Genomic DNA, 22,984 nt, shown 5'->3' with positions numbered 1-22,984 from the left:
GACTTTAAGTCTATTGATATGGTGAATTACATTTATTGATTTCCAGATGTTGAACCAACCTTGCATCCCTGGGATAAAACCCACTTGATCGTGGTGCACTATCTTTTTAATATATTTTTGTATGCGATTTGCTAAAATTTTATTGAGAATTTTTGCGTCAATGTTCATTAATGATATCGGTCTGAAATTTTCTTTCCTTGATTTGTCTCTGTCTGGCTTGGGTATCAGGGTAATATTGGTTTCATAGAATGAGTTTGGGAGGGTACCCTCCTCTTCTATTTCATGGACTACTTTGAGAAGTATTGGAATGAGCTCTTCTTTAAAGATTTTGTAGAACTCGGCTGAGAACCCATCTGGTCCTGGACTTTTCTTTGTTGGTAGGCTTTTGATGATCTCTTATACTTCATTACTTGAAATTGTTCTATTTAAATTGTGTATGTCCTCCTCGTTCAATTTAGGCAATTCATATGTCACTAGAAACCTGTTGATGTCTTCGAAATTTTCTATTTGGTTAGAATATAGATTTTCAAAATAGCTTCTAATTATGTTTTGTATTTCAATCGTGTCTGTTGTGATATTTCCTTGCTCATTCCGAATTTTGGTGATTTGGGTTTTCTCTCGTCTTCTCTTTGTTAGAGTGGCTAAGGGTTTATCAATTTTGTTTATTTTTTCAAAGAACCAACTATTTATTTTGTCAATTTTTTGTATAGTTTCTTTTGTTTCAATTTCGTTGATTTCAGCTCTGAGTTTAACTATTTCCTGTCTTCTACTACTTTTGGTGTTGGTCTGTTCTTCTTTTTCTAGGGCTTTGAGCTGAAGTGTTAGGTTGTTTATTTGTTGATTTTTACTTCTTTTATTGAATGCGCTCCATGAAATAAATTTTCCTCTAAGTACTGCTTTCATAGTGTCCCAGAGATTTTGATATGATGTTTCTTTGTTCACATTTACCTCTAAGAATTTTTTAATTTCCTTCCTAATATCTTCTGTTATCCATTCATAATGTAATAGCATATTGTTTAATCTCCAGGTGTTGGAGTAGCTTCTGTTTTTTACTCTTTCATTTATTTCTAACTTCAATCCATTATGATCTGATAGAATACAAGGTAGTGTCTCTATCTTCTTGTATTTGCTTACATTAGCTTTGTGGCATAATATATGGTCTATTTTAGAGAAGGATCCATGTGCTGCTGAGAAGAAAGTGTATTCGCTCTTGGTTGGATGGTATATTCTATAAATGTCCGTTAAGTCTAAATTATTGATTGTGTTATTGAGATCTATGGTTTCTTTGTTCAATTTTTGTTTGGAAGATCTGTCCAGTGGTGAGAGAGGCGTGTTAAAATCACCTAGTATTATTGTGTTATGGTCTATTTGGTTTCTGAAATTGAGAAGGATTTGTTTGACATACATGGATGAGCCACTGTTGGGGGCATAGATGTTTATGATTGTTATGTCTTGCTGATTTATGGTTCCCTTAAGCAGTATGTAATGTCCTTCTTTATCCCTTCTGACTAGTTTTGACTTGAAGTCCACAGTATCTGAAATGAGGATGGATACCCCAGCTTTTTTGCTGAGTCCATGTGCATGGTATGTTTTCCCCCATCCTTTCACCTTTAGTCTATGGGTATCTCTTTCTACGAGGTGAGTCTCTTGCAGGCAACATATTGTTGGATCTTTCTTTTTGATCCAATCTGCCAGTCTATGTCTTTTGATTGATGAGTTCGGGCCATTAATATTCAGGGTTATTATTGAGATATGATTAGTATTCCCGGTCATTTGGTTCATTTTATTTATTTATTTATTTATTTATTTTGAGACGACTTGGTTCTTCCTTTATTTGACAATTCCTTTAGGATAGTTCCTCCCATTGCTGATTTGTTTCTTTGTTTTTCATCTCTTCCTCATGGAATATTTTGCTGAGAATGTTCTGCAATGCTGGCTTTCTTTTTGTAAATTCTTTTAGCTTTTGTTTATCATGGAAGGATTTTATTTCATCGTCAAATTTGAAGGTAAGTTTTGCTGGGTATAAGATTCTTGGTTGGCATCCATTTTCTTTCAGGGCTTGAAAAATGTTGTTCCAGGCCCTTCTAGCTTTTAGGGTCTGGATTGAAAAATCTGCTGATATGCGTATTGGTTTCCCCCTGAATGTAATTTGATTCCTCTCTCTTGCGGCCTTTAAAATTCTGTCTTTATTTTGTATGTTGGGCATTTTCATTATAATGTGCCTTGGTGTGGGTCTGTTGTAATTTTGTATATTTGGAGTCCTATAAGCCTCTTGTACTTGATCTTCCATTTCATTCTTCAGATTTGGGAAATTTTCTGATAGTATTTCATTGAATAGATTGTTCATTCCTTTGGTCTGTTTCTCTAAGCCTTCCTCAATTCCAATAATTCTTAAATTTGGCCTCTTCATGATATCCATAGTTCTTGGAGATTCTGTTCATGATTTCTTACCATCTTCTCTGTTTGTTCAACTTTGTTTTCAAGGTTAAATATTTTATCTTCAATGTCTGATGTTCTGTCTTCCAGGTGTTCTATTCTATTGGTTATGCTTTCTATGGAGTTCTTAATTTGGTTTATTGTTTCCTTCATTTCAAGGATTTCTGTTTGGTTTTTTTTCAATATCTCTAACTCTTTATTGAAATGATCTTTTGCTTCCTGTATTTGCTCTTTTAACTGTCGATTGGTGCGATCATTCAGTGCCTGCATTTGCTCTTGCATCTCGTCATTTGCTTCCCTGAGCATTTTAATTATGTTCATTCTGAACTCCCTTTCTGTCATTTCTTCTGCCATGCTGTCGTTGGGTTTCATTGATGTAACATCTAGATTTGTTTGCAGCATTTTCTTTCCTTGTTTTCTCATATTGTTCAGATATCAGTTGACCGCTGTGATATTGCAGATTTCCTCTATTGTCTTATAATATCCCTGAAGATTTCTATTATATCCCCTCTTAGTCTTCAGTAGCCTGAAGTCTTGGAGGAAGTTGATAATGCAGTGCTCCACAAGGGAGCTGACTCCCTAGGGGTGGTGGCCTTCCGGTGGGGTATATTCCCTGCTAGTGGGCAGAGGTACCTTCACTTGCTGATGAATGGTCATCCAGAAGGGAAGTAGGATGTGGGCTGATGCAAGACCAGTTTGGGCCTGTGTCTCTGATTTTACAGTCCTTTTGGGAACCTCACCTGACAGGGAGGAGTCACCCGGTGGGGAGGTCTCGCTGGTCGGTTTTCCTCCCAGAGGTTCCGTTCAATTCACAACTACCGCCTGGGCTGGGCAGCCTTCTTCTGCAATGTTCCCAGGGACCCAGACCTGCCTCCTGGGCCTGGAAGCCTCACCCTTCGCAAACGAATCTCCTTAGGCTGCCTCTCCTCAGAGAAGCTGCCTGCAGTCCTGGAGCCTTCGCTCCGCCCCTCAGTTTGTCTGTGGGGCTCTTCCACCAAGAAGCCATCTAGGACCCTGCTCTGCACTTTTCGCCTGGCTATGCGGCCCCTCCTCTGAGCAGCCACCTGGAGCCCCTTACAATCGCTCCAAGTCCCAGTGACCCGCCACACGCCTTTTCCTCCGGCAGCCACCTGTTGTTCTGTGCGGTCGCTCTGAGACCAAGTGACCCACCACGCACCTCTTTCTCCACCAGGCAGTCACCCAGAGATCTGGTGCGTCACGAGTCCCAAGAACTCACTGTGCACCTTCTTGTCCCGACTGCCACCCGTAGCCCTGGTGCAGTCACTTCGAGCCCAAGCACCCCGCCGCGCTCCTCCTCCTTCTCCAGACAACCCCCCTGTGTTCAGGAGCGGATGCTCTGGGACCAAACCACTCACCACGCTGTTCCACCGGATAGCCGCCCAGAGCCCCGGCGCAGCTGCTCCAATTCCAAGCGACGTGCCAAGCCCGTATTTCTCCTTCTTCTCTGGGCAGCCCCCTGTGTTCAGGGATGGTCGCTTTCAGTCCAAACAGCTCACCGAGCACCTTCTCCTTTGGGCAGCCTCCCAGAGCCCGGGTGGGTTGCGCCGAGTCCAAGCGCTGTGGTGAACAGCCACCTCTCCAATGCTCCCAGTTGTCTGCGATCACTGCTCCGGCGGGGGGAGGGGCGCCTCGCCGGCAGCTCTACTTCACAAAGATCCCTGCTTTCGGGGCTACCGCCCCGTCCAGGACTCCTGCCCTGTCCGGGTCGCCTGCCCAGTGGGAGACACTCACCCGGCTGCTTTGAGTTGGTCCCAAGTCTCTCTATATCTCCTCTTCTTGAGTCCTGAGTCCTGGAGCAACATGAAACGCAGCCACCCTCTAGTCCGCCATCTTGAATCCCCCCAAGCAATAACTCTTCATTTTGTTCTTCCCTCAGCACCTTCTCTTTCAATTTCTGAATTGCATTCTATATTAGGAATATTAATGCTTTTCTTTTGTGACATATTTGAAGATTCTATTCTCCATTTGTCAGTTGTCTTTTGACTTTGTTTATAGTGTTTTTAGCCATGTGAAAATATTTTTGTGTAATCAAATTTGTCAACCTTGTGAGGCTTAGTTAGAAAGCTTTTCCCTACACCCAAGTATAGATTAATTCACTCATGTTTTCTTCAAGAAAAAAATATGGTTTCATTATTTTATATTTATGTTTCTGATCTATTTGAAGCTTATGTTTGTTAAGGTATGAGGTATGGATCTAATTTTATCTTTTTCCTCATGACTAACCAATTGCCCCAATCTTGCTTGCTGATAGTATGTTCTGTACTGATATATAATACCATGTCATTTACATGCCAAGATCCTATACATGTTTGATTGTGAGTAAAATTGCATTGATTTTTACATACAGCTTACTAATTTTGACAGTAATTCTGGAAGAAGTGAATTGTTTCCTAGGCTCAACAAATTGTTTTATTGAAAGGAACTCCAGAGGTCATCTAGGTCAACCTCAAATGGCTTCTTACAATTTTCAAGATGAAGGTAAAACCCATCACCTTAGCCCAAGAAGTTCCTCATGATCTAATCTGTGCTCACCTCTCTAGCTTTTTGTCCTGAATCCTTCCACCAGGATCCTACAGTACATCCTATTGCCTTTTAGCGTCGTAACTCTATTTCATGGCTCCTGGCCCTCACAGTGCTGTTGCATCTGCCTGGAATTCCAGTCCTTCTCTGAGTGACCTAGCATTCAGATCTCATGCCATTTCCTCTAGGGAGCCTTCTTCAACCTTTCTGTTTGAAAGAACATCTTCTATGGGGTCTTTCAGTACCCAAATGTGCTACAGTCCTGCTATCATTGTACCATATTATAATTGTGAGTTTATTTGTCTATCTCCCCCACTAGAATATGAGCCCATCAAGGCTACAGACTTGTCTTAATTTTGTTATTTGAATCTCTAGATACAAAGAAAGCTTGGTAAATACACAGCAGCGAATCTAGGCTTGGCTCAAATTTTTTCAAATAACAGAGTTTGCTGCCTCAAAGGCAGCCTGTTCCATTTTTATGTTATTCAAAAGTTCTTCCTTACAGAGAGGCTGAACTCTGCCTCTCTGTAATTTCTACCTACTTGTCCTTGTTTTGTCCTCAGTAACTTAATCTCTTATTAGAGGGTAGTGATCTACTCCCTGAGCTGGGCCTTGACAGGGGATATAACTATAACTGGTGACTCTTCTTGAAACAATTCAGTGCTGCTTGTTTGAGATATGAAATCTTCCTTTCAATGAATATTTTATTTAAGGTAAGAAAGATCCAAGTTCCCCTAAAGTGTTTGTTATGCTATTTTAGTGTGTTCCTACAATCCATTCCATGAAAACTTTCTGCTACCTTAATTCAAGCAAAGTATTTACATTCAGTACAGTATTCGTCTCAACAATGATGACAGTTACCCTTTCCTTCTACCTTTCCATGCACACTCTGGATTTAACTAGATTCTTTATTCTTGGGTCCACATTGTATGGAGCTGCCTTGCTAGATGCTCTATGCACTGTCACATTGCTGCTCAATGCCTCCAGCCTTTGGCTGCAGAGACCTGGCTTAGATCTATCCACGAGTTCTAGTACCACATCTATAAAGTTCTGTGGAAATGCCACACCTTACTACAGACTGGAGTTTCTCAAAGTACTGTCTGCATTAGAATTTCCCAGTGAGTTTGTTAAAAATGCAGAATCCTGAATCTCTACTACTGATCTTCCAGATTAAAATCTCTGAAGGTGAAGCCCAATCATGTACATTTTAAATGGCCTCTAGAAGATTCTCATACAAGCTAAAATATTAGATGTTGGCAAAATAATCATCAAATACACCATTACTCATCTGCTCTTGATATTCTTTTATATTTAAGTAGATAACTAGCTTCTATCAATGTCTATGTATTCCCTTTTCTTTTTCCCTCAATTGCAAATGAGAATAATTCAATTACAATATCCTCATGTGCCCCTTAAGGTAATGCCAGCTACCATTAACAGATACATCCTCAAACCTCAGAGGCTTACCACAATTGAAGTTTATTACTAAATCACATAAAGCCCAAATGGCTATTTTTGTTTGGTGAGTGACTCTCCTGTGTGGTGGTTTGGAAATCCAGGCTTTCTCCATATTATAGAGTGCTCTTCTAGAGCCTCTGCATCCAGTTGACAGAAAACGTGAGAAGGCACATCAACTCCTGAACCACTTTGTCATGAAGACAACATGTCACTTTATACTCATATTTTGTTGGGGAGAACTATTCATGAGGGCAATCTAGAAGCAAGAGAATATACGAAATGTAGTATAGTTATGTACTCAAGAACAAAATGCATATCACTTATTGCTTTATTACAAAGCATCATAAAACAAGTGGTTTAAAACAATTGCCCTTTATTTAGTCACAATTTTGTGGGGTAGCAATTTGGGATCCGATAAGTTAGGCAATTATGCTGAACAAAGTCAGGCTTACCTGATCACAACTGGGCTCACCCTTGCAAATGAGTCAGCTGCTATGTTGACTGGGGACTGCTTGATCTAGGATAACCTTAACTGGGAAAGCATGTCTTTAGTCCATCTGTCTTTTCCCCTTCAGCAGGCCAGATCAGGTTTGTTTACATGGCAGCTAGGCAAGCTCCCAAGAGCAAGAACAGAAGTCTGCAAACACTGTTGAGATCTAGGCTCAGAACTTACACAAGGTAGCTTCTGTCACATTACTGGTCAATACCAAGAATCAATGAATGAAGATAAAGAAGCTGAAAAGAATTGTGGCCATTGCTGCAACCAATCATAAAAAGGAAGTATGTTTGGTAAAACAGGTTGTCTGTAACCAGCTTAACAGAGGATTGACAGCATAGTAAGTCCTCAACAGATATATCTATTGTCATTATTACACATATTATCTTACTTTATCACCACAACTATCCTACTTTACAGTAAGGGAACTGAGGTGCAAAGAGATGAAAACTACTGAAGGTCATTCAACTAGTAAGTGATGGTGGCCAAGTGCCTATTCCACATTGCCTTCAGTTTTAGGATGTAACCTAAGCTTGGGTTGCCAAAAATGAAGGAGGGAAAACTAAATTTGGATCCAGGATTATATTAAGAATTTAGGGATCTCCAGCATTGGCCCAAACCCCATGTGGATCTCCAGTGCTTGATGCCACAGGGCCCTGTGTGGATGCTGCCACACTGCAGCTCCCCATCTACCAAAGCATTGGGACACCTCTACCACCATTTTGGATTATCCCCAATGCCAACACTGCCATCTTTAGTTGGGACAGCTTCTAGAAACTAGAAGCTCTGGGACACCTGCCAGAGACTAGAAGTTCATTATCAAGGTACCTACAGGTTAACCACTACTGCTGCCACCAACTTGGGATTAGGCTCCTAATATCCAGGGATATCATTCAGGTCCTGAAAGATCATCACCAAGGGCTCTGAAGGCTTGGTTGCACCTGAGGTATCTTTGCTAGATGTGCTAATAGCCACCATCTTGCTGCAGAGGAAGGGGAAAGCCTTCCAAGGGATCTGTAGGGGGGAAAAGGGTTTGAGGGCATCTTGATCGGGGCTCCTCCAGCCAACGAGCCCAGCACCCACCAGGATCCCAGAGACAATTTGGGAGCACTTGTTGGAACCTGACATCAGCCTGGTCCATGACTCCACTGACCACCTGGTTCCACCAGTTTGACAACCAACAGGGCCCTCGGGCTCCTCAATCCCCAGTCTCCCAACCATCCCCAGGCCACTAACCAGCCCAGTGTCTGTAGCTATGTGGCTGGCACATAGCTTTCAATGCCTGGTCCTGAGTTGCCCAATACAGAACAAATTTCTGAGGCAGGCACACAGGTCCAAGTGCTCAGCCCTCAGGACCTCCAGGGAGAGAGCTTCCTGATTGGGAAGACAAAAGGGTGGGGGTAAGAGAGATATAATTTAGATACTAAATTAGAGACCAGGAATTGTGGGATCTACAAGTGAGAGAAGGGGCTAAGACCAGGCTCCTGCATCACATGAGTGGACCCTAAATGAGAGTTCCAGGGTGCAGTCTTCCAGAGGGACTGGCAATTGCTATACCCTGCCTCCAGGATTCCCACCTCCAAGTCTAATCCTCCCACCCAAGTAACTGTCATCATCCCGAGGGTGGAGTTTCTAGCAAACTGCAGACAACCCTACCTGTCAGAAGAGAAGGGAGGCAGAAAAGATATTGAACTCCAATGGAAACAATTGTTCAATTTTCCTTTAAGATTCTCTCTTTTTTTTTCTTTTCTCCATTTTTTTCCTTTATTTCCTACTCTCACATCACCATCTTCTTTGAAATCAAGTACCCATCATACATCAGGTAACTGAAGACTGGGAAGTTTGAATAATATATTAGAGTTTTGTTGTAGACTGTTTAAAAATGATTTTTATCTTTTATTTTTCTCACTCTATTTTCCTCTTATTTATGTTTCCTCAGAGCGTCTTTCTCCCTTTTCTCCTGTTAACAACCAACTTCTTTTGATTCTGCTTTCACTCTTCCTATGATCTAGTACCTCTATATTCTCACTTGTTACCTTATTAACACTACAATCTACACCCGTTCCCATCTTCTTTGTCCACCATTAGAAATTGTAGACCTTATTGCAAACCTATTGCCTATACTGTAGATAATAACCGAATTCATTATCTCTGTTTATTATGACGATAATGTTAACATCTTAATAGGGGTCATTTGGTTTAAGGCTGCATATTGTTTGTATTTTATGCTGTTAATATTGATCTCTCCCTTAAAGGTAAGGTATTGAAAACCTGCAGGGACACTATAAACCTATAAAGGGGAAACTGTAATACCTCGAATTAGCATACTAGAGGGGAAGGTACACGAACAACATGAAAAATAAAAGGGAAGAAAGCACCCCAAACAAACCAAGATGCTATATTAATAGAATACATTGGCAGCATGGTAGAATACATGTCAGAAAAGGAGTTTAAAATGTATATAACTAAAATGATCCATGAAGTAAAGGATGATATAAGAGAATAAATGGAGGCAGTGAATGATCACTTCAATAAACAGTTAAAAGAGAAAATGCAGGAAACAAAGGATTATTTCAATAAAGAGAGATTCTGAAAAAAGAAAACCAAACAGAAACCCTTGAAATGAAGGAAAAAGTAAACCAAATTAAAAACTCAATAGAAAGCATCACCGACAGACTAGATCTCTTGGAAGACAGAACCTCAGACAATGAAGACAAAATATTTAATCTTGAAAATAACATTGACCACACAGAGATGATGGTAAGAAATCATGAACAGAACCACCAAAAATTATGGGATAATATGAAAAGATCAAATTTAAGAATTATTGGGATTGAGGAAGGCACAGAGAAGCAAACCAAATTAATGAACAACCTATTCAATGAAATAATGTCCAAAAATTTCCCAAACCTGAGAATGAAATGGAAAATAAATGCTTACAGGACAACAAATGTACAAAATCACAACATATCCACACCAAGGCACAATTTAATGAAAATTCCCAACATATAAAGTAGAGAATTTTAAAGGCTATGAGAGAAAAGAATCGGATTACATATGGGGGAAACCAATACAGATATCAGCAGATTTCTCAGTCCAGACCCTAAAGGCTAGCAGAGCCTGCAACAATGCATTTCAAGCTCTGAAAGAACATGGATGCTAAACAAGAATCTTATACCCAGAAAAACTGATTCTATATTTAGAGGATCCAAAAAATTCCACCAGAAAACTTCTAGAACTAATAAATGAATTCAGCAAAGTAGCAGGATATAAAATCAACACTCATAAGTGATGAATCTTCTGAAAGAGAAATTAGGAAAACTACCCCATTCCACAATAGTCTCAAAAAAATAAAATATATGAGAATCAATATAACAGAAGAATTGAAAGACCTCTACAATGAAAATTTCAGTACACTAAAGAAAGAAATTAAAGATAACCTTAGAAGATGGAAAGATCTCCCATGTTCTTGGATAGGCAGAATTAATATTGTCAAAAATGGCCAAAAGTGTTACACAGATCCAACACAATTCCAGTTAAAATCCCAATGATATACCTCATAGAAATAGAGAAAGCAATCATGAAATTCATCTGGAAGAATAAGAGATGCAGAATCAAAATACAGTCTGCTGTCATGTATAACTAAATAGAACAAACCAAAAAAAAAAGAATTTAGGAAAGTCTGAGAATTGATTCAGAAAGAAAGACCCTGGCTTTCTGACTGAAATATGAAGATGAAGTCTTGAGCCAGTTTTGGCAGACAACCTTCAAGTTGTTACAGAATATCTCAAGGACAAAGGAATCATGATTTCTGTGACTCATTTGATGTTATATGCTAACTGGTTCTTTCCCATTTTCACAGAGGCTGGGGAAATTCCTTTTTGATCAAAGAGCCTGTGTTAATGTTAGAAGATTTTTGGTAGGAGGAAGGACATAGAAGGGAAGTGGGTAGAGAAATGCCACCTAGGAATAGAAAGTACCAGACTAGAAAAGGAATTTGAACCCCCGTAGCCAGATATGTCTAGCCTCTTTAGGGAATGAAAACTCAGATAAGATAGAGCTTTATTGATCCTACAAACAAGGCCTGCTGAGCATCTGACAACATTTTCTGGTAACCTCAGAGTCTGTCAGCAGTTAGCAGTCCACAGTTGGAGATCCGTGGTCTAGTTTGAAAGAGTACAGAGGCTTAATTTTGAGAGCAACTCTTGTTAATTTGGTAGTGGTTACTAGAAGACTGTGTTGACATAGATTCTGAGGACATGTCTAGATGTTACAGCAAAAATTGCTATGAGTGATCTCTCCCATCAGTCTGGACAGGAATAGTAGTGGCATGTATGCTAAATGTTTGCCATCTCTGATTCAGTCCTATCTTTATAAGTGGAAACTGTGACACAGAAAGATAACATGACTTTCTGCCTGTTGCTCAGTTAATAGCAGAAGCATGTCTAGTTTCCTGATCTCTTTTTATCTTTTTTCATTTTTCTTTATTTTTATAGACTGAATTTTGATTTACTGTACACAAATGGGTACATTGATTAGTGCCTTTTCCACAACAATAAACCAATTAACTTATTTTAGCATTTATGTCCAGGCATGAAATATTTTTCAATTTTCTTTCCACATTTACCCCCCTTTTTTTTCCTGGAAAACTGCTTCCATGCCACACATGGAGCACTTTCCTTCCTTCATTTAAGAAAACAAAATTAAAGCTTATTTTGGGATTTGTCTGGTGAATATAATTAATCATTGAGACAGTGGTCTCAATTCTGTTCCATTTCCCTGTTCACTTTCCTATTATAACACACTTGTTCCCAGGCATTAGACTTTGAAATTAGGGACAAGTTCATTGTTGAAGTAAAATCTGGTGCAATTCAAGACCAGGTGAAATCTTTCCCCTCTTATTCTTTCCTTCCTCAACCTCCAAATTCTCTAAGTTCCCTTTCTGGCTTTTTTTTTTTTTTTTTCAGTTTTTTTTTTTTTTTTTTGTATTCTTAGCAAGTACACATCAGTTTCATTTGGGTCCCTTTCTGTTTTAATGTCTTTCAAGCATCTGAGATTAATTAATTTCTGCTTACTCATATACAGACCCTGTACATCCCCATCCCGTGTAACTTGTGGTTCTTATGAAACCTCAGTTCACTAGAGCTAGAATGGACTTAGGCTTCATCCCATCTATCTTCTGAAGTAGTTAAGGTTCAGAGAGGATGAAACTAAATTTTTTCAAACAAACCATTTTCCAGAATCCAGTATGCAAAGTGACCAATTTGCTGAATGTCCAACTTACACCATAGTCTCGCCTTTGTGAATTCTTTCATTCAGTTCATGGGTTTTCAGTTCATCTTCATTTTAAGGAATACTAAGTTTGCCTCTTCCCCAGCTCCTTCCTATTAACAGCTGAGCCTGGGGAGAAGAGAAGGGTGAATGAAGAGCCTGAAAGGATTGTATAAAGAATATAAATACCAATTATTAACATTTTCTATATTAAAATATGTAATAAAATGGTGGATATATAGTCAGAATTATTCTTGAATAAGACTTAATGAGTGCTGATGGAATAGCCCATCTTGGAGGGTGTTTGCCTAGCATGCGGAAGGACTGGGGTTCAAATCCCCAGCACTGCAGGATGGGGAAAAAAATAAGACAATGAAAAATACTAATAAAGCACACATTCTCTAAGTGTATTCCTCTGATGAGTCAGAGTATGAATAGAGTGACTTGCAACCCTTTGTCTCTCTTTCTGTCTTCCTCAGTCCTAGCAGCATGTCTTCTTTACCTTCTTTCAGTTCTCTCAAATCTCCATGCCCTTTCATATCTCATGACCCCTGAAGTTGCTATTCTCTATGCTTTGAATGCATTACTTAGCATCAATATCTCCCTGGTATTTTTGCAGTCTCCACTTAAATTGCTCCTTCTTGGTGGGTTTCACTTAATCACCTAATATAGCTTCACTCCTTTATACCATTTATCAGTTAGTTTTTGCCATATAACAAACTATCTTAAAATTTAGTGGCTCAAAACAACTGGAATTCATTCAATTCATGATTCTACTATGCCTGGCTGGGTTCACATCTGGATCTGAACTCAATTACTGGGTTGACTGGAGACTGTCTGGTCCTAGATAACTGAAGGGACTGGTGATTGACTGGCTGTCATTTTGGGTGACGGGGGTGATTAGGCCATGTATCACTTATCCTTCTGAAGGCTAACACAAGTTTGTTCACAAGGAAGCATAGAGTTTCAAGAACATCAAAAATACAAGCCCTTAAATGCAAGCACTTTTCAAGTTTCTGCTTACATTGCATTTGTTAGTATCCCATTAGCCAACGCATATCACAAGGGAACTCTAGATTAAAGGGGAAGAAAAAGACTTCACCTCTTGAGGGAAGAGTTCCAAAGTCACATTGCCAAGGTGGAAACACTCCACAAGGAGTGGAAAAATTTGTATTCAAATCTGTTCGTTCTCTTCCTGTGCTTGGAATACTAAAGCCAGTATATGACAAGCCTGATGGAGAATAAGACTACAGTCCTCATGAAGGTGCCCCACCTAGAAGCCTCCCAACCACCAGACATGTGAGTAAAGCCATCCTGGATCATCTGGCTTCCAGCTGATCTACCAGCTGACTACAGATAAATGAGAAAGCTAAGCAAAGTTCAGGTAAGCTGACACAGATTAAAGGAATCACCTGAGCAACTCACAGAATAATTATGAACTAAATGAAATTTATTACTTTAAACCACCATGATGTTTTGGGATGTTTTGTTATATAGCAAAATCCAACCAATACAGGGGACCTGGATCAGGACTCTGGTCCCAATTAGGGAACAATATGTGGTTAGGCCTTGCTGTGATAATCGATTGATGATATCTGTCCACGACTACCTGACTTCCAGCTAGCAGTTTCTGCATTTCTTTGCTTGAGGAATTTCTCTAGTCATTAGAATCTACTTGCCTATGCTCACAGTAGGTCACAAGTTCTGCAGAATTAATGCTTACTATAAGTAACTTTAATCAGTGACTCAAGAGAGGTGGTTTATAAATATCCCAGAAAATTGAAAAATGATTTGTTCCAAACTGTCTCCAAGAGTTCTCTAATGGGGTTGTGTTCTGGGACTTGGTAAAGAGCTCCCAGCCTCTTTCATCTGCAGACTGGCCTAAAACACATGACTAAGGAGTGAGCCTATGACTCTCATTTAGTCTCTGTCTCAGACTGAAGCTAGACATTTGCACCCAACAGATTTGGCATGATAGTTTTGATGGGCGAGGTGGGAATTTTTTATATGGTTATCAGAGATGGAATTAAGGTCAAAGATCAGATGCGGCTGAGAGACAAAAGAGAAGAATGAGATCAGGGAGAAATATGCTTTGTACCTTATAAACCAAGAAACAAAAGCTACAAGTTTAACGTGTTCAGTCATATTTTCCCTTTCAATAATATTTTTAGGAGTATGATTTTATAAAATATAAACTGCATGTAATGAAAAACAAAAATCTTCAATGCACTTTTTTATTATTTAAACAAATGGGACACATATTGTTTCTCTATTTGTACATGGAGTCAAGGCATACCATTTGTGTAATCATAAATTTACATAGGGCAATGTTGTTTGATTCATTCTGTTATTTTTTTCCCTTCACCCCCACACCTCCCACCCCACTTTTCCCTCTATACAGTCCTTCCTTCCTCCATTCTTACCACCCTCCTTATCCCTAACCCTAAAGCTAACCCTAACCCTAAAGCTAACCCCTCCTACCCCCCCTTATATGTCCTCATCTGCTTATCAGCAAGATCATACGTCCTTTAGTTTTTTGAGATTGGCTTATCTCACATAGCATGATATTCTCCAATTTCATCCATTTGCCTGCAAAGGCCAAATTTTATCATTCTTCATGGCGGAGTAATATTCCATTGTGTATATATGCCACAGTTTCTTTATCCATTCATCAACCAAGGGCATCTAGGTTTGTTCCACAATCTGACTATGGTGAATTGAGCAGCTAAAAACATTGATGTGGCTGTATCTCTGAGTATGCTGATTTTAAGTCCTTTGGGTATAGGCCAAGGAGTGGAATAGCTGGGTCAAATGGTGGTTCCATTCCAAGCTTTCTGAGGAATCTCCATACTGCTTTCCAGAGTGGCTGCACTAATTTGCAACCCCACCAGCAATGTATGAGTGTACCTTTTTCCCCACATCCTCACCAACACCTATTGTTGCTTGTGTTCTTGAGAATCGCCATTCTAATTGGGGTGAGATGGAATCTTAGTGTAGTTTTGATTTGCATTTCTCTTATTACTAGAGATGTTAAACATTTTTTCATGTATCTGTTGATTGCATGTACATCTTCTTCTGTGAAGTGTCTGTTCAATTCCTTAGCCCATTTGTTGATTGAATTATTTGTATTCTTGGTGTAGAGTTTTTTGAGTTCTTTATAGATTCTGGAAATTAGCGCTCTATCTGAAGTATGAGTGGCAAAGATATTCTCCCACTCTGTAGGCTCTCTGTTCGCATTGCTGATAGTTTCCTTTGCTGAGAGAAAGCTTTTTATTTGAATCTATCCCAGTTGTTGATTCTTGCTTTTATTTCCTGGGCTATGGGAGTCCTGTTAAGGAAGTCTGATCCTAAGCCAACAAGTTGAAGGTTTGGACCTACTTTTTCTTCTATAAGATGCAGGGTCTCTGGTCTGATTCTGAGGTCTTTGATCCATTTTGAGTTGAGTTTTGTGCAGGGTGAGAGATAGGGGTTTAATTTCATTCTGTTGCATGTGGTTTTCCAGTTTTCCCAGCACTATTTGTTGAAGAGGCTATCTTTTCTCCATTGCATATTTTTGGCACTTTTGTCTAGTATGAGAAAATTGTATTTATTTGGGTTTGTGTCCATGTCCTCTATTCTGTACCATTGATCTACCTGTCTATTTTGGTACCAATACCATGCCATTTTTGTTACTATTGCTTTGTAATAGAGTTGAAGATCTGGTATTGCGATACCCCCTCCTTCGCTCTTTCTACTGAGGATTGCTTTAGCTATTCTGGGTTTTTTATTCTTACAGATGAATCTCATAATTGCTTGCTCTATTTCTGTAAGGTACGTCATTGGGATTTTAATTGGAATTGCATTGAATCTGTATAGCACGTTAGGTAGCATGGCCATTTTGACAATATTAATTCTGCCTATCCAAGAACATGGGAGATCTCTCCATCTTCTAAGGTTTTCTTTAATTTCTTTCTTTAGTGTTCTGTAGTTCTCATTGTAGAGGTCTTTCATCTCTTTTGTGAGATTGATTCCCAAGTATTTTATTTTTTTTGAGGCTATTGTGAATAGGGTAGTTTTCCTAATTTCTCTTTCTGAAGATTCATCACTTATGTATAAAAATGCATTGGATTTATGAGCATTGATCTTGTAACCTGCTACTTTACTAAATTCACTTATGAGTTCTAAGAGATTTCTGGTGGAATTTCTAGTTTCCTCTAAATATATAATCATGTCATCAGCGAACAGGGATAGTTTGAGTTCTTCTTTTCCAATTCATATCCCTTTAATTTCTTTGGTTTGTCTAATTGCTCTGGCTAGAGTTTCAAGGACAATGTTGAATAGAAGTGGTGAAAGAGGGCATCCCTGCCTTGTTCCAGTTTTTAGGGGGAATGCTTTCAGTTTTTCACCATTTACAATGATATTGGCCATGGGCTTAGCATAGATGGCCTTTACAATGTTAAGGAATGTTCCCACTACCCCGATTTTTTCTAGTGTTTTGAGCATGAAGGGATACATTTTATCGAATGCTTTTTCTGCATCTATTGAAATAATCATGTGATTCTTAACTTTTAGTCTGTTGATATGGTGAATGAAATTTATTGATTTCCTGATGTTGAACCAACCTTGCATCCCTGGAATAAAACCCACTTGATCATGGTGCACTATCTTTTTAATATATTTTTGTATGCGATTTGCTAAAATTTTGTTGAGAATGTTTGCTTCAATGTTCATTAAGGATATTGGTCTGAAATTTTCTTTCCTCGATGTGTCTCTGTCTGGTTTAGGTATCAGGGTGATATTGGCTTCATAGAATGAGTTTGGGAGGGTTCCCTCCTCTTCTATTTCATGGAATACTTTGAGAAGTATTGGAATGAGCTCTTCTTTAAAGGTTTTGTAGAACTCGGCTGAGAACCCATCTGGTCCCGGACTTTTCTTTGTTGGTAGGCTTTTGATGACCTCTTCTATTTCATTGCTTGAAATTGATTTATTTAAGTTGTGTATGTCCTCCTGGTTCAGTTTAGGTAATTCATATGTCTCTAGAAACCTGTTGATGTCTTCAGGGTTTTCTCTTTTGTTGGAGTATAGATTTTCAAAATAGCTTCTAATTATGTTGTGTATTTCAATCCTGTCTGTTGTGATATTTCCTTGTTCATTCCGAATTTTAGTGATTTGGGTTTTCTCTCTCCTTCTCTTTGTTAGTGTGGCTAAAGGTTTATCAATTTTGTTTATTTTTTCGAAGAACCAACTATTTATTTTGTCAATTTTTTGTATTGTTTCTTTTGTTTCAATTTCATTGATTTCAGCTCTGAGTTTAACTATTTCCTGTCTTCTACTACTTTTGGTGCTGTTCTGTTCTTCTTTTTCTAGGGCTTTGAGCTGTAGTGTTAGGTCGTTTATTTGTTGAGTTTTACTTCTTTTATTGAATGCGCTCCATGAAATAAATTTCCCTCTAAATACTGCTTTCATAGTGTCCCAGAGATTTTGATATGATGTTTCTTTGTTCTCATTTACCTCTAAGAATTTTTTAATTTCCTTCCTAATATCTTCTGTTATCCATTCATCATATAATAGCATATTGTTTAATCTCCAGATGTTGGAATAGTTTCTGTGTTTTACTCTTTCATTTATTTCTAACTTCAATCCATTATGATCTGATAGAATACATGCTAGTGTCTCTATCTTCTTGTATTTGCTAACATTAGCTTTATGGCATAATATATGGTCTATTTTAGAGAAGGATCCATGTGCTGCTGAGAAGAAAGTGTATTCGCTCTTGGTAGGATGGTATATTCTATAAATGTCCGTTAAGGGGGGTTTCAAGATGGCGGCCTGGAGGGTGCCTGCATTTCATGTTGCTCCAGGACTCAGGATTCAAAAGAGGAGATATTGAGATGCTTGGGACCAACTCAAAGCAGCTGGGTGACTCTCACCCCCTGGGGAGGCATCCCGGATGGGACGGTGGTCCCGGAACGCAGGAAACTTTGTGAAGTAGAACTGCCGGCGAGTCGCCCCTCCCCCCGCTGGAGCAGTGAACTCGGACAGCTGGGAGCGCCGTAAAGGAGGCCGCTCGCCACAGCGCTGGGACTCGGAGCAACCACTGGGGCTCCGGCGGCTGCCCAGGGGAGGAGTGGCGAGGAGAGCTGTGTGGACTCAGGACACTGGGGACTGCGCTGAGGAGGAGGAGGAGGAGCGTGGCCACTTGGATTCGGAGTGACTGCACCAGAGCTACAGGCGGTTACCAGAGGAGAAGCCGCGCGGTGAGCTGTTTGGACTCAGAATGACGCTTCTGAACCCCGGGGCCTGCCCTGAGGACGAGGAGGAGGAAGAGGAGCGCGGCAGCTTGGATTCGGGGTGACTACACCAGAGCTACAGGCGGTTGCCAGAGAAGGGGCTGCGTGGCAAGCTGTTTGGACTCAGACCACTTCTGAACCCCGGGGCCTGCCTGGAGGAGTAGGAGGAGGAGGAGGAGGAGGAGGAGCGTGGCGGGTCCTTTGGACTCGCAGTGACTGCATTAGCGCTCCAGGCGGCTGCTCAGAGGAGAAGGCGAGTGGTGAGTTGTTTGGTCTTAAAGTGACAGCTCCTGAACACAGGGGGGCTGCCTGGAGGAGAAGCGTGGTGGGACGCTTGGTCTTGAGTGGCCGCACCAGAGCTCCAGGCGGTTGCCCAGAGGACCCGTGCAGCGGGTCACGTGGATTCAGAGCCACTCAGAGGGACTGCTCCTGAACACCCGGGGGGTTATCTGGAGAAGAAGGAGGAACGGGGAGGGTCACTTCGACTCGGAGTGATTGATTGCCCCGGGCTACGGGTGGTTGGTGGGAGGAGGAGGCACGAAGTGAGTTGCTTGGACTCCTAGTGACCGCACCGGAATACTGGGCGGCTGTCTGGAGGAAGAGGCCTGTGGCGGGTCTCTGGGACTCAGAGCGATTGTTCGGGGCCACAGGTGGCTGCTCAGAGGAGGGGCCACACAGCCAGGCGATTAGGTGCAGAGCAGGGTCCCAGGATCTAGGAGGCTTCTGGGTGGAAGAGCCACACAGAGACAGGCTTAGGGCGGAGCGAAGGTTCCAGGCCTGTGGGCAAATTCTCTGAGGAGGGGCAGCCTAAGGAGATTCATCTGCAAAGGGTGAGGCTCCCAGGCCCAGGAGGTAGGGCCGGGCCCCTGGGAACTTTGCAGAGGAAGGCAGCCCAGCCCAGGTGGTAGCTGTAAATTGAGGGGAACCTCTAGGAGGGAACTGACCAGCGAGACCTCCCCACCGGGTGAGTCTTCCCTGCTGGGTGAGGTTTCCCCACAAGGACGGTAAAACCAGAGACTCAGGCCCAAACAGGCCTTGCCTCAGCCCGCAGCCTAGGTCCCCTTTGGATGACCATTGGTTAACAAGTGGAGGCACCTCTGCCCACTAGCAGGGATTATACCCCACCTGAAGGCCACCACTCCTAGAGAGGCAGCTTCCTTCTGGAGCACCGTATTATCAACTTCCTCCATGACTTCAGCCTACTGAAGGCTAAGGGGGGATATATATAGAAATCTTCAGGGACATTGTAAGTCAATAGAGGAAATCCGCAATATCTCAGCGGTCCACTGATACCTGAACAATATGAGAAAACAAGGAAAGAAAATGCTGCAAACAAATCTAGATGTTACATCAATAAAACCCAATGACAGCCTGGCAGAAGAAATGACAGAAAAGGAGTTCAGAATGTACATAATTAAAATGATCAGAGAAGCAAACGATGAGATGAAAGAGCAAATGCAAGCATTGAATGAACGCACCAATCGACAGTTAAAAGAGGAAATACAGGAAGCAAAAGATCATTTCAATAAAGAGTTAGAGATATTGAAAAAAAACCAAACAGAAATCCTTGACATGAAGGAAACAATAAACCAAATTAAGAACTCCATAGAAAGCATATCCAATAGGATAGAACACCTGGAAGACAGAACCTCAGACATTGAAGATAAAATATTTAACCTTGAAAACAAAGTTGAACAAACAGAGAAGATGGTAAGAAATCATGAACAGAATCTACAAGAACTATGGGATATCATGAAAAGGCCAAATTTAAGAATTATTGGGATTGAGGAAGGCCTAGAGAAACAAGCCAAAGGAATGAATAATTTATTCAATGAAATAATATCAGAAAATTTCCCAAATGTGAAGAATGAAATGGAAAATCAAGTTCAAGAGGCTTATAGGACTCCAAATACACAAAATTACAACAGACCCACACCAAGGCACATTATAATGAAAATACCTAACATACAAAATAAAGACAGAATTTTAAAGGCTGTGAGAGAAAAGAACCAAATTACATTCAGGGGGAAACCAATACGCATATCAGCAGATTTTTCAATCCAGACCCTAAAAGCTAGAAGGGCCTGGAACAACATTTTTCAAGCCCTGAAAGAAAATGGATGCCAACCAAGAATCTTATACCCAGCAAAACTTACCTTCAAATTTGACGATGAAATAAAATCCTTCCATGATAAACAAAAGCTAAAAGAATTTACAAAAAGAAAGCCAGCATTACAGAACATTCTCAGCAAAATATTCCATGAGGAAGAGATGAAAAACAAAGAAGCAAATCAGCAAAGGGAGGAATTATCCTAAAGGAATTGTCAAATAAAGGAGGAAACAAGTTGTGTCAAACAAATAAATAAACAAAATTTTAAAAATGAACCAAATGACCGGGAAACCAAATCATTTCTCTATAATAACCCTGAATGTTAATGGCCTGAATTCATCAATCAAAAGACATAGACTGGCAGACTGGATTAAAAAGAAAGATCCAACAATATGTTGCCTGCAAGAGACTCACCTCATAGAAAAAGATACCCATAGACTAAAGGTGAAAGGATGGGGAAAAACATACCATGCACATGGACTCAGCAAAAAAGCTGGACTTTGGCTTGAAGTCCGATAATGTAGACTTCAAGCCAAAGTTAGTCAGAAGGGATAAAGAAGGTCATTTCATACTGCTTAAGGGAAGCATAAATCAGCAAGACATAACAATCATAAACATCTATGCCCCGAACAGTGGCTCATCCATGTATGTCAAACAAATCCTTCTCAATTTCAGAAACCAAATAGACCACAACACAATAATACTAGGTGATATTAACATGCCTCTCTCACCACTGGACAGATCTTCCAGACAAAAATTGAACAAAGAAACCATAGATCTCAATAACACAATCAATAATTTAGACTTAACGGACATTTATAGAATATACCATCCAACCAAGAGTGAATACACTTTCTTCTCAGCAGCACATGGATCCTTCTCTAAAATAGACCATATATTATGCCACAAAGCTAATGTTAGCAAATACAAGAAGATAGAGACACTAGCATGTATTCTATCAGATCATAATGGATTGAAGTTAGAAATAAATTAAAGAGTAAAACACAGAAACTATTCCAACATCTGGAGATTAAACAATATGCTATTATATGATGAATGGATAACAGAAGATATTAGGAAAGAAATCAAAAAATTCTTAGAGATAAATGAGAACAAAGAAACATCATATCAAAATCTCTGGGACACTATGAAAGCAGTACTTAGAGGGAAATTTATTTCATGGAGCGCATTCAATAAAAGAAGTAAAACTCAACAAATAAACAACCTAACACTACAGCTCAAAGCCCTAGAAAAAGAAGAACAGAACAGCACCAAAAGTAGTAGAAGACAGGAAATAATTAAACTCAGAGCTGAAATCAATGAAATTGAAACAAAAGAAACAATACAAAAAATTGACAAAATAAATAGTTGGTTCTTCGAAAAAATAAACAAAATTGATAAACCTTTAGCCACACTAACAAAGAGAAGACGAGAGAAAACCGAAATCACTAAAATTCGGAATGAACAAGGAAATATCACAACAGACAGGATTGAAATACAAAACATAATTAGAAGCTATTTTGAAAATCTATACTCCAACAAAATAGAAAATTTCGAAGACATCAACAGGTTTCTAGAGACATATGAATTGCCTAAACTGAACGAGGAGGACATAAACAATTTAAATAGACCAATTTCAAGTACTGAAATAGAAGAAGTCATCAAAAGCCTACCAACAAAGAAAAGTCCGGGACCAGATGGGTTCTCAGCCGAGTTCTACAAAACCTTTAAAGAAGAGCTCATTCCAATACTTCTCAAAGTATTCCATGAAATAGAAGAGGAGGGAACCCTCCCAAACTCATTCTATGAAGCCAATATCACCCTGATACCTAAACCAGACAGAGACTCATCAAGGAAAGAAAATTTCAGACCAATATCCTTAATGAACATCGACGCAAAAATTCTCAACAAAATTTTAGCAAATCGCATACAAAAACATATTAAAACGATAGTGCACCATGATCAAGTGGGTTTCATCCCAGGGATGCAAGGTTGGTTCAACATCAGGAAATCAATAAACGTAATTCACCATATTAATAGACTTAAAGTCAAGAATCACATGATTATTTCAATAGATGCAGAAAAAGCATTTGATAAAATACAGCACCCCTTCATGCTCAAAACACTAGAAAAAATAGGGATAGTGGGAACATTCCTTAACATTGTAAAGGCCATTTATGCTAAGCCCATGGCTAATATCATTCTAAATGGTGAAAAACTGAAAGCATTCCCCCTAAAAACTGGAACAAGACAGGGATGCCCTCTTTCACCACTTCTATTCAACATCATTCTTGAGACTCTGGCCAGAGCAATTAGACAAACCAAAGAAATTAAAGGGATACGAATTGGAAAAGAAGAACTCAAACTATCCCTGTTCGCTGATGACATGATTATATATTTAGA

Source organism: Sciurus vulgaris (genome assembly GCF_902686455.1).
Source record: "Sciurus vulgaris genome assembly, chromosome: X".
In the NCBI taxonomy this organism is placed as follows: Eukaryota; Metazoa; Chordata; class Mammalia; order Rodentia; family Sciuridae; genus Sciurus; species Sciurus vulgaris.
This window is presented reverse-complemented; position numbering follows the sequence as displayed.